The following is a 13,677-nucleotide window of genomic DNA, read 5'->3' as shown; positions in this document are numbered from 1 at the left end:
AATGCATGTCTTTTAGGAGGATTATGGGTTGAGTGTGCCCATAGTATTGACTGGAAGGCATGTCCAGCGGTAGCAGATAGAAAGTGCAGCACATTTTCATCCAGGGTGTTGTGAAATCCTTCCTTGGTTTTTTTTGTTGAGGCACAAAAGTCTTGCTGGTTAGGTTAGCAAACGATCAAACAGACCTTGTCACAACAGCGGCATTAATGAGGGGTTATGAAATGAGTGACCCGCTCACAAAAGAGCCACGCCAGAAAAGAAATGAGCTGAAAAATAAACTCACTTAAATTACAGAGCATGAATCAACCGCTCAGACTTATTTACTTATTAATAACATAGTCTTAAATAGTTCCAGCCCACTTTAACTCCTGACTGTGAGAAACAGCCATGAGTGCCACTGAAGGTGTCCCTCTCACCATATGGACGTGTTTTCATGTTGCATGTGTTGAAATCCTATTTTTCTCTACTATGATCTGGATACTGTGTGAGCTGTTGTGTTAAAGTCTCCAGCAGCACAACAACACAGAGCTGTTTGCGTAACTCAGACTTGTCTCAAACTGTCACTAACTATTGTCTCAAATCCAATTAACATAGCCAAATATAAACAAATAAATTAATGGATTTTCAATTATATTCACTGTATCAACAGGCCATTCAAAGCCACTATTGCTTTAATCATTTATTTTCCACTCAGACTGTTTCCACATTTGGCATTTCAGCAGCGCTCTGAGCTGTGTAAACCAAAAAATCTTTCTGAAACACTGCAGACTGCTTTGTTTTTGTTTTTCTCCTCTGTTGTTTGCACGTTTTTGTTTTTTTGTCACCTATAACTTTAATTTCATATGATCAATGTTTTCTTTTTTTTCTTCTCCACCTTACTCTTTTGCATGCTGTCATCGACTCTGTGTCTTGGTGCTTTATGTTTTCTGGAACAAAACAGCTTCCTGTCCCCAGATACAAAAAGGTAAGCCAATGAAATGAGCCCAGATCCCAACCAGTCCCTGCTAATCAATGCCTACTTTATCCCTCCTGCGTCCAATCCCAGTGATCCCCGACTGAAACAATCACCAACCCTGGCTCACATCCTCTGAGCTCCCTCTGATTCCGTTTCTTTGGAACAACAAATCTAATCCTGAGTGAATGTTGAATGCTTTGTCTGTATTTGGCCTGTTCTTCTGTAGATGCACACTGGTGCTTAAAGAATCAAGTCAACTAGTTAAAGGTGAACGCCTAGAAAACAAAGACAGAAGCATGTAAACCAATGTGGTGAATGACTACACTATAGTCAAAGGTCAACCAGTTTACTGACTGAAAGTAAATTCCATCTTTAAATGCAGGATGCTGTTACATATCATGAATCTGTCACGGTCTGGCTGGCAGACTGTGGAGATGTGGGAAAGGAGGACCCAGGCGCGGAGCTCTGTGTGTAGACAGTGCGTTTATTTAAAGTGTGGTAAATATAGATGCACAATTAATCCCCGTGCTCCCCAAGGCTCCCGCGTGTGTCTTCCAGTGGCGTCCGTGTTCGTGCTCCCCGCTGTCGTGACTCTGTACACCCTGTGCATGCTGCCCTTCCTCTCCACGTTCCTCCTGTAGGAACAAAATAGAGGCAGCCGTTAAACACTGACCCCCGCGGGCACACACACGATCTGCACTTCCTAAACACACACACGGACTTGGGAGTCTAACGTAATGATCCTGCGTCGGTGGGAGCGCCAAGACTCTCCTAAGTAGCTCTCCCGACAAGCCCTGATCAGCAGCAGGTGTGTGGCTTCGGGTGTGGCCAGTCCTCTAGCAGGGCCACACCCACCAGGCCTGAAGGCGCCTGTAAACAAGAGTTCAGACACACCTGCACCCACCCACACACACACTCATATCTACAAACATGGAGAAGAGGGGCAGCAACACCAAAAATACATATAATATAACCAGTCCATAACTGCTCAGGGATCCTGGGTCGCTCAGACCCAGGATCCCTGACAGAATCAGTGTTATTCACATAATTGTATCTGAGTTAGTTTTTTTTAATCTACCTTTTCTCAACTGAAGTTCTACTACTTTTCTTAAAAAGCTTATCAGTAATAGTCAATTAAGTAGCTGGCTTTGCACATCTGTAATAATCTCTACAATCAGATTGTGCATAGGAAAAATGCGCAACCTGGTTGCAACCCAAAAGGGAAGTTAGATTTATTTGAAATGCATTGGATTGGTTGTGATCTAACGATTATTTATATTTATATTCACTTAAAAAAAACAAAAAAAAACAAACAATGATGCTTCACACTCAGGAAAACAGTGGCTGTGACCACTTGCAACTCATTGTTGTCTTCAAAGTAACTTTAGTGCATCAAAACTGCAATAAAATGGTAATAAGACAGAGTCTGGTATCAGTTTGTGATTGAATAGGATCAAGTTGGCAATTATATGGAATCTGTTTGTGATAATGTGGCAATTAACTGATAAACTGTCAACAATTGCAACTCTGTTAGCAACTGCATACTCGGAAATTCACATTAGTCACTTAAATATTAGAGTCTGGCCAGAAACTTGTAGATTTAAAATTGAAATCTAGAAAATCCTCCACAAATAGTGAAACAGATGCTGCAGGAATCAGATTAAACTGCTTGATGTCACAGGAGCTAGACAAGCTTGATTTTATATAGGAATGTAACCAGAGTGCAACCACCTCAAGTGGCCCTTGAAGCATTAACCCCCTTCTTTAACATGACTTTGGTTTAGCCCCCCAAGGATTCAATCAATGCTTCTCTCCCATCCATTCTGTTATCTGCTGCTCCTGGTGATTGATGCTTCCTCCACCTGCGTGTTAGCGGGCCAGTCAGATATGGTAATGAAGACATATGCCCCAGTGATGAAGAGGCTGATAGCACTGCAGAAAAACAAGCAGCCATGTGGGACATACAGCTTGGAGAACACACACTCAAAATAGACGTATGTTCTTAGTTCGTAGGCGTCATACAAAAAAGATGAAACTGACTTGTTGGATCACAACATCAGTGACAGGGGATTGTTATTTTATTAGCTACTTACCAGTCTTATCAAAATCAGTTTTAGCGAATGTGCTTAAAATGTCAGTGATGTCTGCAAAGACAAAAAAAACCTGCATTAAACTCACAATGATTCTCCAACTGTTTTTTATTTTTGACTTCTTCGACTTATTTATATCTTCCCACACATCAGCAATAACCTTTCACACCAAGACAACACAAATAAGACTCAAGTTTTAATGCTTTCTTTTTGTTTAGGTAGTTTGGCACTAAGTTTTGGTTTCACTGTCATGTAATAACAAAAACGCTAAAGCTAAAGAAAGTGAAATGATTACATCTCTAGCTAGTGTTTGCGCTCAAATTTAACACATACAGTACTGTGCAGAAGTCTTGTATTAGCTCTTATATTTTGCTAGAATTGCACTTCTGTGCTGACATCATTTGCCAGGCATGTATGTTGCTGTTTGAATATAAAAGTAACTCAGACTCGTTGGTGTAAATTTACAGTAGATCTAAAGTCTAAGGAGCTTGGAAAGAAAAGCGTCTGGACTTCTCTAAGTTGCTTGAAGACGTTTCACCTCTCATCCGAGAAGCTTCTTCAGTTCTAAGGTCAAATGGTGGAGAGTCCCAGATTTAAACCCTGTGGAAGTTTCCCCCAAGAGGGACAAAAGGACCCCTTAATGATCCTCTACCTAATCACATGAGCCAAGGTGTGAAAACGGGTGTAGGTCACAATCAGCCAAGGTTTCGGGTGAGCTCGTGCAACCTAGCCCCACCATATCATGTGATTTCCTGAGTGGGCGTTAAGGCGTCTGGGAAGGGATCTCAAAACTGGATTATAGATGGCAGACGGTGGGTGGGGGTGGATTCCCATTCATTTTCTATGGCGGTCACTTTTGACTGGGAACACCACAGATGTAACAAAGTTGATTAAAACACTCAAAATTTAACAAAAGAGGTGCTCACCACTTTTATATGTTCAAGTGTGTAGTGTTGAGGATGTCATAAGGTCTCGAGGCAATTGGATGTAAAACACAATATTTATGAGTTTTTAAAGTTGTAAATCGGTCGGTTTTGACCTGAACACGACAGGAAGGTGCAGCTATGTACACACATCTTATTTAAAGTCCACACTCTTTTCTTTTCATTCAGATGTTTTTCACAAATGCCAAGCACGACTTCTTCTGAACACAGATTCTAATGATCTCACCCAAAGGAACTCGACTTCATTTAAAATCATTTAAGGCTGTTGTTCAGGAGGGCTGTTATGAATGAGTGTGAGATGGGAGGTGTGTGGATACACTCCCATCTGCCTTTCGCAGTGGTCATTTTTCTCCAACCCCTCAGTAATTATGATCAACCGAGTATTCACAGCGTGCTCGCGCAATCAGCAGCATGATGCAGCTGTCTGTTTATCCCGGTCCAACCCCACAAAACATGCCTGAGCTCACTGACGGTTCAGGTGTTGAAGACAACAATAGAAGCAGATGAGGATGGCACGTCAGCCTCTCCAATCAGCTTTCGCTGTGCCATCTTAATAACTTGTTTTTGCAGGAAACACGGTTTAAAAGTGGGGCTAAATATCAGCAAGAGATTCCAACATCCAGTGACGCATATAATGATAGAAAATGAAAAGCAGTGAAGTGGAAGTTTCAGGGGAGGTTACAATTTTAGAGGCCGTTAAGCTTTAAGCTGGTTTCTGTTTCTACTTTTTGCACATACATAAAAGAAAAACTTTACAGTGTTTTTATTTCAAATCAAGCTTTTTTCTTCAGTGCTGACTATTTTACACGCGTAGTTCACTCAGGCCTCTTTGGCTGAAGGAAGAGAAAATAAAAAGGAAGATTGAGGAGAGGGGATCACGGCTCGGTCACAGCAGAGACTTGTGGTTGTTTCGTGTTGCCTTTTTCTGTAGGCAGCATTTTTTCTGTACATCTCAGCTTTTCCTTGCATTTGCATGGAGCATTATCTCTGCTATCTAAATGCACGTCTCTTTGTAGCATATAACAATTTATATAACAAAGTATATAACAAAGAAATACTGATATATTTATATATTTATGTGATGCATGTTTCTTGTATCAGTAGCCTTATTTATACTATGATGCATTAAATGGTACCATTTAAAAACTTTAAAAATAAATAATGAATTCCTAGCAGCTCAGTTCACCCCTCTGGCAGCTCACGACTTGGCTATCAAACCAAATTTCAATAGACATGGGTTATATTTATTTTATATTTGTGTGGGAAGTCATCGTTTTACCACTGCACTCTCTCAGAAAACAAATAAAAGCCTTTGGCAGTATTTGAATCTGCTTTTGAGAAACCATGAGTGAAAGGAAAAAGAAAAAAATAGCTATCCAAGAAGCTCCTTTATTGTTTTTTTTACTTCTTAGGGTAAATAAAAGGTTCCCTAACAAGGTGTATGGCGACACCCCACTGTATAATAAGTATTCTGGTATATTTCAGGTGATCTGAATGGGACTTTTACATGTTGTCACAAAAAATCTGGATTTACACTGCAATTGCGTTAATGCAGCAAACTGATATAACTGCACATACTGCTGCCCAAGCAAAAACCTGTAGTGATCCCGTATGTGTCAGGAGTATCGGAGCAGTTGAGATGCATTTTTTCTAAACACCGGGTCTCTGTGGCTTTTAAAGCCCAAAACACGCTGCGCCGAAAATTGGGCCTCACCAAGGATCGGGTCCCCCGACACAAACAGAGTAACATAGTGTACGCTGTTAAGTGCCAGGAGGATTGGCAGGATTTATACATCGGGGAAACCAAACAACCTCTGGCGAAGCAGATGGCACAACACAGAAGAGCTACCTCGTCAGGCCAGGACTCTGCAGTCTATTTACACCTACAGGCCAGTGGACACTCTTTAAATGATGAGGATGTACACATCCTGGACAGGGAGGAACGCTGGTTTGAGCGCGGAGTTAAGGAGGCCATTTACGTAAAAAGGGAAAGACCATCTCTGAATCGAGGAGGGGGCTAAGGGTACATCTTTCGCCATCTTACAATGCTGTGATTGCAGCCATTCCCCAACTCTCTGTGAATGGTACTCATGGCCACTGATCAGTGGGTTTTGGTCAGTGGTTGTTGATCAATGGTCATGAGAATTTGCATAATTAAAGATTAAGGAACTGACCTCCCAGCCGATTGTCCCTTCAGTGGGCTGGTTTCAGTCATTATGCATTAGTCATTTATAAGATTGGGGGAACCTGCAGTCAGCTGAGACTGAAGAAGTCACTCGGATGAGTGACGAAACGTTTCTCCCACAAAACGCTACGTCCAGATGAACAGAATCAATTTTTTGGAGATTTACTTTCCTGGATGATTGAGAATGCATCAAGACATAACTGCACATAAATGCAGAAAGTAACATTTGGTCAAAATTAGAGTATTTTCCTTTCTATAGTTCTTTCTGGTCCAAATCAGATGAGTTTTCCCAGCAGTTTTGGTTTATTTTCACACAGACATCACTTCAGATCACATGAGTGTTCAGTCTGCTTACAGGGCAGCTGTGACTGATGAAAGATTAACAGGAGTGAAAGCAGGAAGAAGGTGTGCGTTCGGCACTCTGCCTCATCACCGTACACATGTTAGTTGTCTCCGATTGAGTTTGAATCCCATTCTCGCCACAAATGAACCACTCAGGAGTTTGTTTGGAACCACACTGAGGCCACCACCTCCAAAGGGATCTCAGATTATCGCATTCACATCTGCACAAAGGAAACCAAACCTTGAGCTGGATTTAAACCGACTAAACATCACATGTGTGAAAACACTGAGTTATGGTTCTTCTTTCATTATACTTCCAGCTTCATTTTGAAGATTAGTTCCTCGTGTGGATTTCTGTGTTCTTCACTTACCTCCTTGATCCTTTCCCAGCCTCATTATTGTGTTGACTGAGTTCACCTGTGCTTTTATATCCCTCCCCCTGCTGTGCATTTACTCTGCACTTTCTCCTTCACTCTTTGCCCCTTCTCAAACTGCACATACTGGATTCCTCTCCTCAACTCCTCTCTCCTCTCCTTGCATTTTAGTCCTTCCACCCTAAGATGTAATTGAAGGAGGAGAGGACGCGATATGAAGGGGACAAGATGAGGCAAAAGGGATTCAACAAAATGAGACCCTCTTGCTGTGGAGGCTCATTTTAAAGCAATGTCGATTAAATTTAGCATCTACCAGAGTGTTTTCATGAGGAGAAATACTCTCTGTCAGGTCATTGCCTAGCCTCTGTCTTGTTCTTGTATCATCTTTGTGACCTTACATTATAGTCACACTATGGAAAATAGCGATTGGAGATTGGGACATCGCAGTTATTGCAACTATATGCAATGATTCTCATTTCCTTTGCAGTGGTTGCTTTAAAGACGGCAATCAGTCTGCTCTTAGTCTTTTTGGGGGTTTAAGTTGGCACTTACATGCAATCTGTCTGTGACAATATGATGATTAACGCTTACAACTCTATTGCCATCCAGGTACACAAAAATCAGACCCATCCAGAACAGAAACTCGTGAATTTCTCCTCAAACAGCGACAGCAATTTAATTTCAAAACGACATAAGTGCTCGACAACTATGCTTTTATTTATTTATTTATTTTCTTAGTTGGCAACCAGTTGAGTAGAGTCCCCCACTGCAAAGAAACGCAGACTACACAGGCTGACTGAGACTGATTGTTGGCATTTCAGGGCTTATAAATTAGGCGATTATTTGCAGACCTTCTGCAGTCTGTCTGAGAATGTTTGCAGTCAGCCCGAGTTGTCCCAGAACTGTTTGGACACAGTTTTCCTTCCACCGAACAACCTGTGAAATCTTTTGAGATCAAAAGCTGTCACCCAGATGTTGAGGATGTTGCACGTTCAACTTCTGGGTGACCTGTTGGTCACCTTGATTAATTAAATGCAGTCGCCAGGCAACAGGGCTTTTTTTTTTTTTTGCTGTCCTATTTTTACTCTAGTGTAATTGAGTGTATGGAAGCAGAAATCTTGGGTTGAATATCCACTAGATACAGTGATAGCCTCATAAAATTGACCTTTGCTCCAAGAGGCAGAGCAAACAACTAGCCAATCACAGTCACCGAGCAACCGCTAATTTTTTTGTAGTAACGGGCCTATTTTTAGTCAGTGTGACTGATCCGTTAGTGTTTTCTGTGCTGTCACTGTGTTTTTGATGATTTGCTTTTTAAAGAAATGTCTCTATGCCTGTTACTCATATTGTCAGGCATACAGTGTGTGAGACGTAAATGGTAAATAAACTGCATTTAAATAACAAATTTTATAGTCTCATCAACCACTTAAAGACACCTTTATGCATACAGAGCTTCGCCATCATAAAAATACTCCTAATGTAAGTGAAGGATAAAAATAATAGTAAAAACCTGACACATTGGATTAGTTATATTTATCTAGTCCACACAAAGTGGAGTTTAATACCATATTACGTGAGCAACCTTGTCAGCGACATTTCGGTTTTTGTAGTATGGTCACAGCAAATAAACCACGAGAGCGACGACAAAATCCTCAAAAGGCAGAGAAGTCTTATGCAATCGGAGCGTAAACAAATTAAATGTTGAATTGTTATGTAGACGTATCTATGTCTGTGTAATGAAAGGAGAAAGACCTGAAGGAAGCAGCACTCGTCTCCTTCGTCTTTCCCCTTAAACTGATTACATTATAACAGCAGACAATGAAATCTATTCCGTCTGGGCGTTCAGCGTCCGTTCTTCAGATGTCAGAGAACTAAGTGTGTCCGGCACATCAAAATGTGGACATGTTTATGAGAGTCAGCTAAAGAAATTAGTGTCACTATGGTTCTATTCTGTGACAGGCAGGATCTAAAGCAGCAGTGTTGCCTTATTAGAGACACAGTTGAGTGTGTCATTTTGCTGCCAGTAATTCCTGCTGAGTGCTGGGCTTGGTGCCGAGTGCCTCTATTAAGCCTGATAATTGTGGGAGAATAGACATCGTATTTGTTTTATTTTTCCATTTTTGGTCCATTAAAGAAAAAACACAGACGGGAAGCGATTTAAAATAATGGTGCTAGGCTCATAATAAAGTATTCTTTCCTTTGCGTGATGGCTGTTCTCTGTGATAGGGGATCTTTATTGTTACTCAGATGAGAAATAAAAACTTTGTATTGCGTGATCCTTAGGCCGTGGGGTTTTTAAGCCTTATTGTCCTTTATTACTCAAGATGGTTTATTATTTGGGCTGGCTTTCTTTACTGTGAGTGTTTGTGTGGGATTCAGAAGCACGTCCAGGGCAAAGACAAACTGGAGATCATTATTATCTGTTTCACTTCACATGTTCTCTGTTTTCCGCACTATAAGGCGCACTTAAAATCCTTTAATTTTCTCAAAAATCGACAGTGCGCCTTATGTATGAATTCTGGTTGTGCTCACTGACCTCGAACCGATTTATGTGGTAAACAGTGCTCAAAAATGGCTACCGTAGTCAGGAGCCTCGCGGAGTAATCTGGGTCCAAAACTCCGTCTTCTTCAGGTCCCAAAGTCAAACGAACACTGCAGCATCACTGTTCAAAAAAGCCTAAATTCTATAATCTTTAATAAAACGATCAGTATTGCTGCTTTACCAGGCGTAACAATTAAGTTTATCATCTAGGCATCGATGAAAACAGAATGCCTTAAATTTAACTGAGTTAAGTTAGCAGGAAGTTAGCTCGCTAGTTTCCGCTAACTTGATATAGCATGTTCTGACTGAGAGATTTCTGAAAAAATTCAAACGTACAGCTCTGCTATCACTTCCAACATAAATGAAGACAGAAAACTAAACAGCAATGACGTTTGTAGGGTTACTGAAGTTGGGCTAGCGGGTACATAATGATGGGCTACGTGACCGCTAGCGACACAGCTATATTAGCATAACATAAACACAGTGAAGCTGGAGGATGAACGCTAACTTTTTTCCACTCGATAAAAGTTAACGTGAGGGTTCCCGATGGTTAGGGACCAATGCAATCGCATGGCAGGATGCTGTAAATGGACCAAACTTCAGTCAGGAGAACAACTGAGGTAATCCATCCACAATACGAGGTTAGTCATTCAAATTTGTAAAATTTGACTTAACTGATTGTGTTTTGTTTTGCTTAGTGTGCCTTATAATCCGGTGCTCCTTATGGTCCGAAAAATACACATTTATTTATGACCTTACATTTAATTATTTTCTATCATTTATGCACCAAGAGCAACATTAAATAAAAACTTGAGTAACCAGCCTTTGAATGTGGCATTATATCAAACCAAGCAGCAATCTCCACAGGCTTTAAAATTAAGCAACTGCAATTCCTTTAGCAGCCACTTGGGGCTAGCTTGAAAAGTGAGTCAGTGCTATGAAATTAGCGTGTTTGATGCTGTGTACAAGTAACAGTTATGCCAAACTTCACAAGAACTGGACTGAAAAATCAGTGTAAACAGGTCTGATGCAGAGATTAATCAACTTTGAATGTTTTGATGTAAGTCATCAGTATGTACAGAGGAGATCAGGAGAAAGAGGCTACAGTGGGTGTCTGAATCCATCTGTAAAACACGGTGGAGGCACTGTCATAGTTTGGGGCTAGTTATCAATCTGTGGTGTTGTGGATCTTCTTAACACTCATGAAATTATGAACTCGGAAAAGTAACATCAGATTTTGATCCATCTGGAAAGCATCTGATTAGCAGCAGCTTTATTTTTCAGCATGACAATGATTCCAAACACACCGTCAATGCAGTAACAGCATGCCTGGATACAAAAAGAAGAAACACATTTGAACACTAACAGTCATGGACTGCCTTCACTAGAGCCAGGCCTCCTATTTTTAATATGAATAAAGCCATGGGTCTTGGTAATTAGCATCATTGGTTATAAATCCAGTGAGCTGTTGTTGCATGTCGGATACTTTTCTCTCCAAATGAAGATGCGAGCTCATGACTCATCTGGTCGAGTGAAAAGGAAGTGATGCTGCGGACCTCTCCGTTTCCTCCACTGGCTTTTCAGCAGTCTTTGACATGTACATATGCATCCTCTAATCTGTCATTAATCTTATTTTTGGTGCAAACCCTTCACCATATTGGTTACGACAGAAACAACACGTTAAACAATAATTCTTGTATATTAATGACTTCATTAATATAGAGACTTTTTTGTGTGAAATGTATACTTTGAAGTCATTATAAGCAGCTGATATTCAGAAGAACTGGGGAATAAAAAGCACATTTTCAGATGGTTCAGGAACAAGCTGTGATATACTGAATATTACACTTTTTAAAATAAACCGGTGTTCGGCAATCACACAGGTGAAATTGTTTCTTTGAAGAGTCACAGATAATTTCACATGAGTAGAAATTTCAGACGATTAACTTTTGTAAGAGACTCCTCCTTATTTTCTTCCTGCATGATTACTAAACGACTACAGGAAGGACAATTTACGGCAAAAGAGTTTAGTTACTGATGAAAACCGCAGACAGAACTGCTGATATCAAGCTTATACGCCTTCCTATGAGCTACTCATTAAAATGTAGAAGAAAGAGCACTTCAAAAAACTAAAAAAAATTACCTTGGACTTCCTATTTTCTTATTTTTCAGTAAGAGATAATAGCCTTGCAGATTCAAACTGTAATGTCAAAGTAGCAATCATTATTAGACTGTACTTGTCTCTTAGAGGGGGATTGCTTTCAGGCACTAAGTGTGATGTTTGCTGCTTTAATCCATTTTGTCTTGGAAAAAATAAAGTAAAACTTAAAGCTTAATGAGTGGAAAACAAGCACGTTTTGCTGATATTTATTTAATCAAAGTTCAGTCCTGATATTTTCTTGTTTTTCTGTTATGGATTAAAATTGTGATGTGTTTTTTTTTAGCTTAAGGCAAAAGAATACATCTTTTTTTAAAAATGTTACCAGGACATCTTCTCCACTGCTTCGATTTTGATCAGTTCTAAATCTCAACTTTATGAACTAAATCCAGAGTTCAATTTTAAAGGGATTTCCATTCCTTTTACACATAAAGGTCAGTTTAGTCATGAGGATAGTCACTCAGACTGAAAATCTGATGTATAATATCCTTGGGGGTACTTCCTCAGGCCTCAAAACAACGCAGCAACCAAACTTTAATCATCTCATGGATTGTGTCGTGCAGGATTCGTGCAGGCTTATTGTGTGCATGTTTTCAAAAGGCCCATAGATCAACCCACTGATCTGTCCACCAAAGTTTGTGGAAAATTAGAATTGAAAACTGCAAATAGTGAGAGTTTGCTCGAGAAGAGGAACCTGAAAAAATGAAAATAATATGGAATCCAGCATTATTTAGGCTGAATCCACCCTTCTTCTCACAAGAATTGCTATTTCTCTGAGTGTACTGGTCAGATTTTAATGAAACCTAATAACGTGAATACGATTTATGCTGATGTTAAAATAAAATATCCAAACTGCTGCTCAGCTACTTCAAGGACTTCAGTTTAAACTTTTATCTCAGGAGGAGTCGGCAGTGTGAACAGTTCCGTCTCCAGAGGAGGTCAAAGACGACTTGCTTGAGGTTTTAACTTCTTCTTTGTGTTCGTACCGCATTTGATTCAGGAAACACTTTAGGTCCTTTCACTTCATGAAGCGGGCACCCACATGGTGCGGTGTTGTCCTGCTTTGGTCATTGAATGAGTGGCCTTTACATCTCCTGCTCTCTCTAAGCCTCATTGATTTGCTCTTCAAAGAAATAAAACATTTCTTTTTTTAGTAAGTTCCCTTCAGCATTGCTCAGCAACCTTCCAGCTGATGTGGCACTGCGCTGGATCTCTCAGGCACTACAGATTTTATGCAATGATTAAAAGTGTAAGAAGCAGCATGCAGAAGATTTTTTGCAGATTTCCAGGTTTCAGTAAGACATGTTAATGGTCTTCATGGTCTATTCTCATCCTCAGAGCATGCAGCTTTTACATTTTTGTGATTTTGCATATTTACATGCTAGTTTAGCAACATATTCAGAGATTTCCCTTTTACTGGATTATTGGATATCATTTTTCTTCCAGAGAGCAAATCATAATCTTTTGGATCACCTCCATAAAAAGCACCTTTCAGAGTATTCACAGACGGCCCCTTAGTTGGCTCTTTCCCCCCGTGTTTCATTTACACTGCAGTAATGTTCCAACAGCTTTGACAGCATGAATGAGCAACTTTGAGCACCTAAATAAAAACAATTGAAGTAACTGCATTAGTTGCTGGATTGTAGCTTGTTGTCTCACTGAGTATGGTGAATTTTACACTTTCCATCAAAAGAGCTCTTCAAACTTTTCTGAGACTATTAGACTGAAACTATTTAAAATGTTCCTTCAGACAAACGGTTGTATGAATTTTCAGTGCAGCCTATTTACACTTCATTGGTCTTTTTGACACATTGATCTACTCCGGCACAGTATGTGGCGGTAATGCAGAAGAATAGGCAAAATGACACCATATGACTCAGGGGACAGTAAGACTGCAAAACAGTGTAGTATGAATAAGATTTGAGTCATTCTGTTGCTGATTTACTGCTTGGTAAAAGGGATCCTAGCTCTGTTCCTGTTTTCACTCATCAGTAGACATAAAGTAAGCAAATGGATTTAATGTGGTACTGACTGTGATATAATTAAAATGCGGCAGGGTTCCGATAATTCAAATTTATAATGTTGCT

At 40.1% G+C, this 13,677-nt stretch overlaps 1 protein-coding gene across 1 annotated transcript in view; it reads left to right on the top strand.

The window, feature by feature from the left end:
• doc2b (double C2-like domains, beta) overlaps positions 1 to 13,677 on the top strand; it is a 193,234-nt gene that overhangs the window by 108,707 nt on the left and 70,850 nt on the right. The window lies entirely within an intron of this gene.

This window comes from Rhamphochromis longiceps, linkage group LG10 (assembly GCF_057381845.1).
Source record: "Rhamphochromis longiceps isolate RC_006_pf linkage group LG10, R_longiceps_female_GT1.1, whole genome shotgun sequence".
Taxonomy (NCBI): Eukaryota; Metazoa; Chordata; class Actinopteri; order Cichliformes; family Cichlidae; genus Rhamphochromis; species Rhamphochromis longiceps.
The sequence above is the reverse complement of the archived record's forward strand: the minus strand, read 5'-3'. Positions and strand labels throughout refer to the sequence as shown.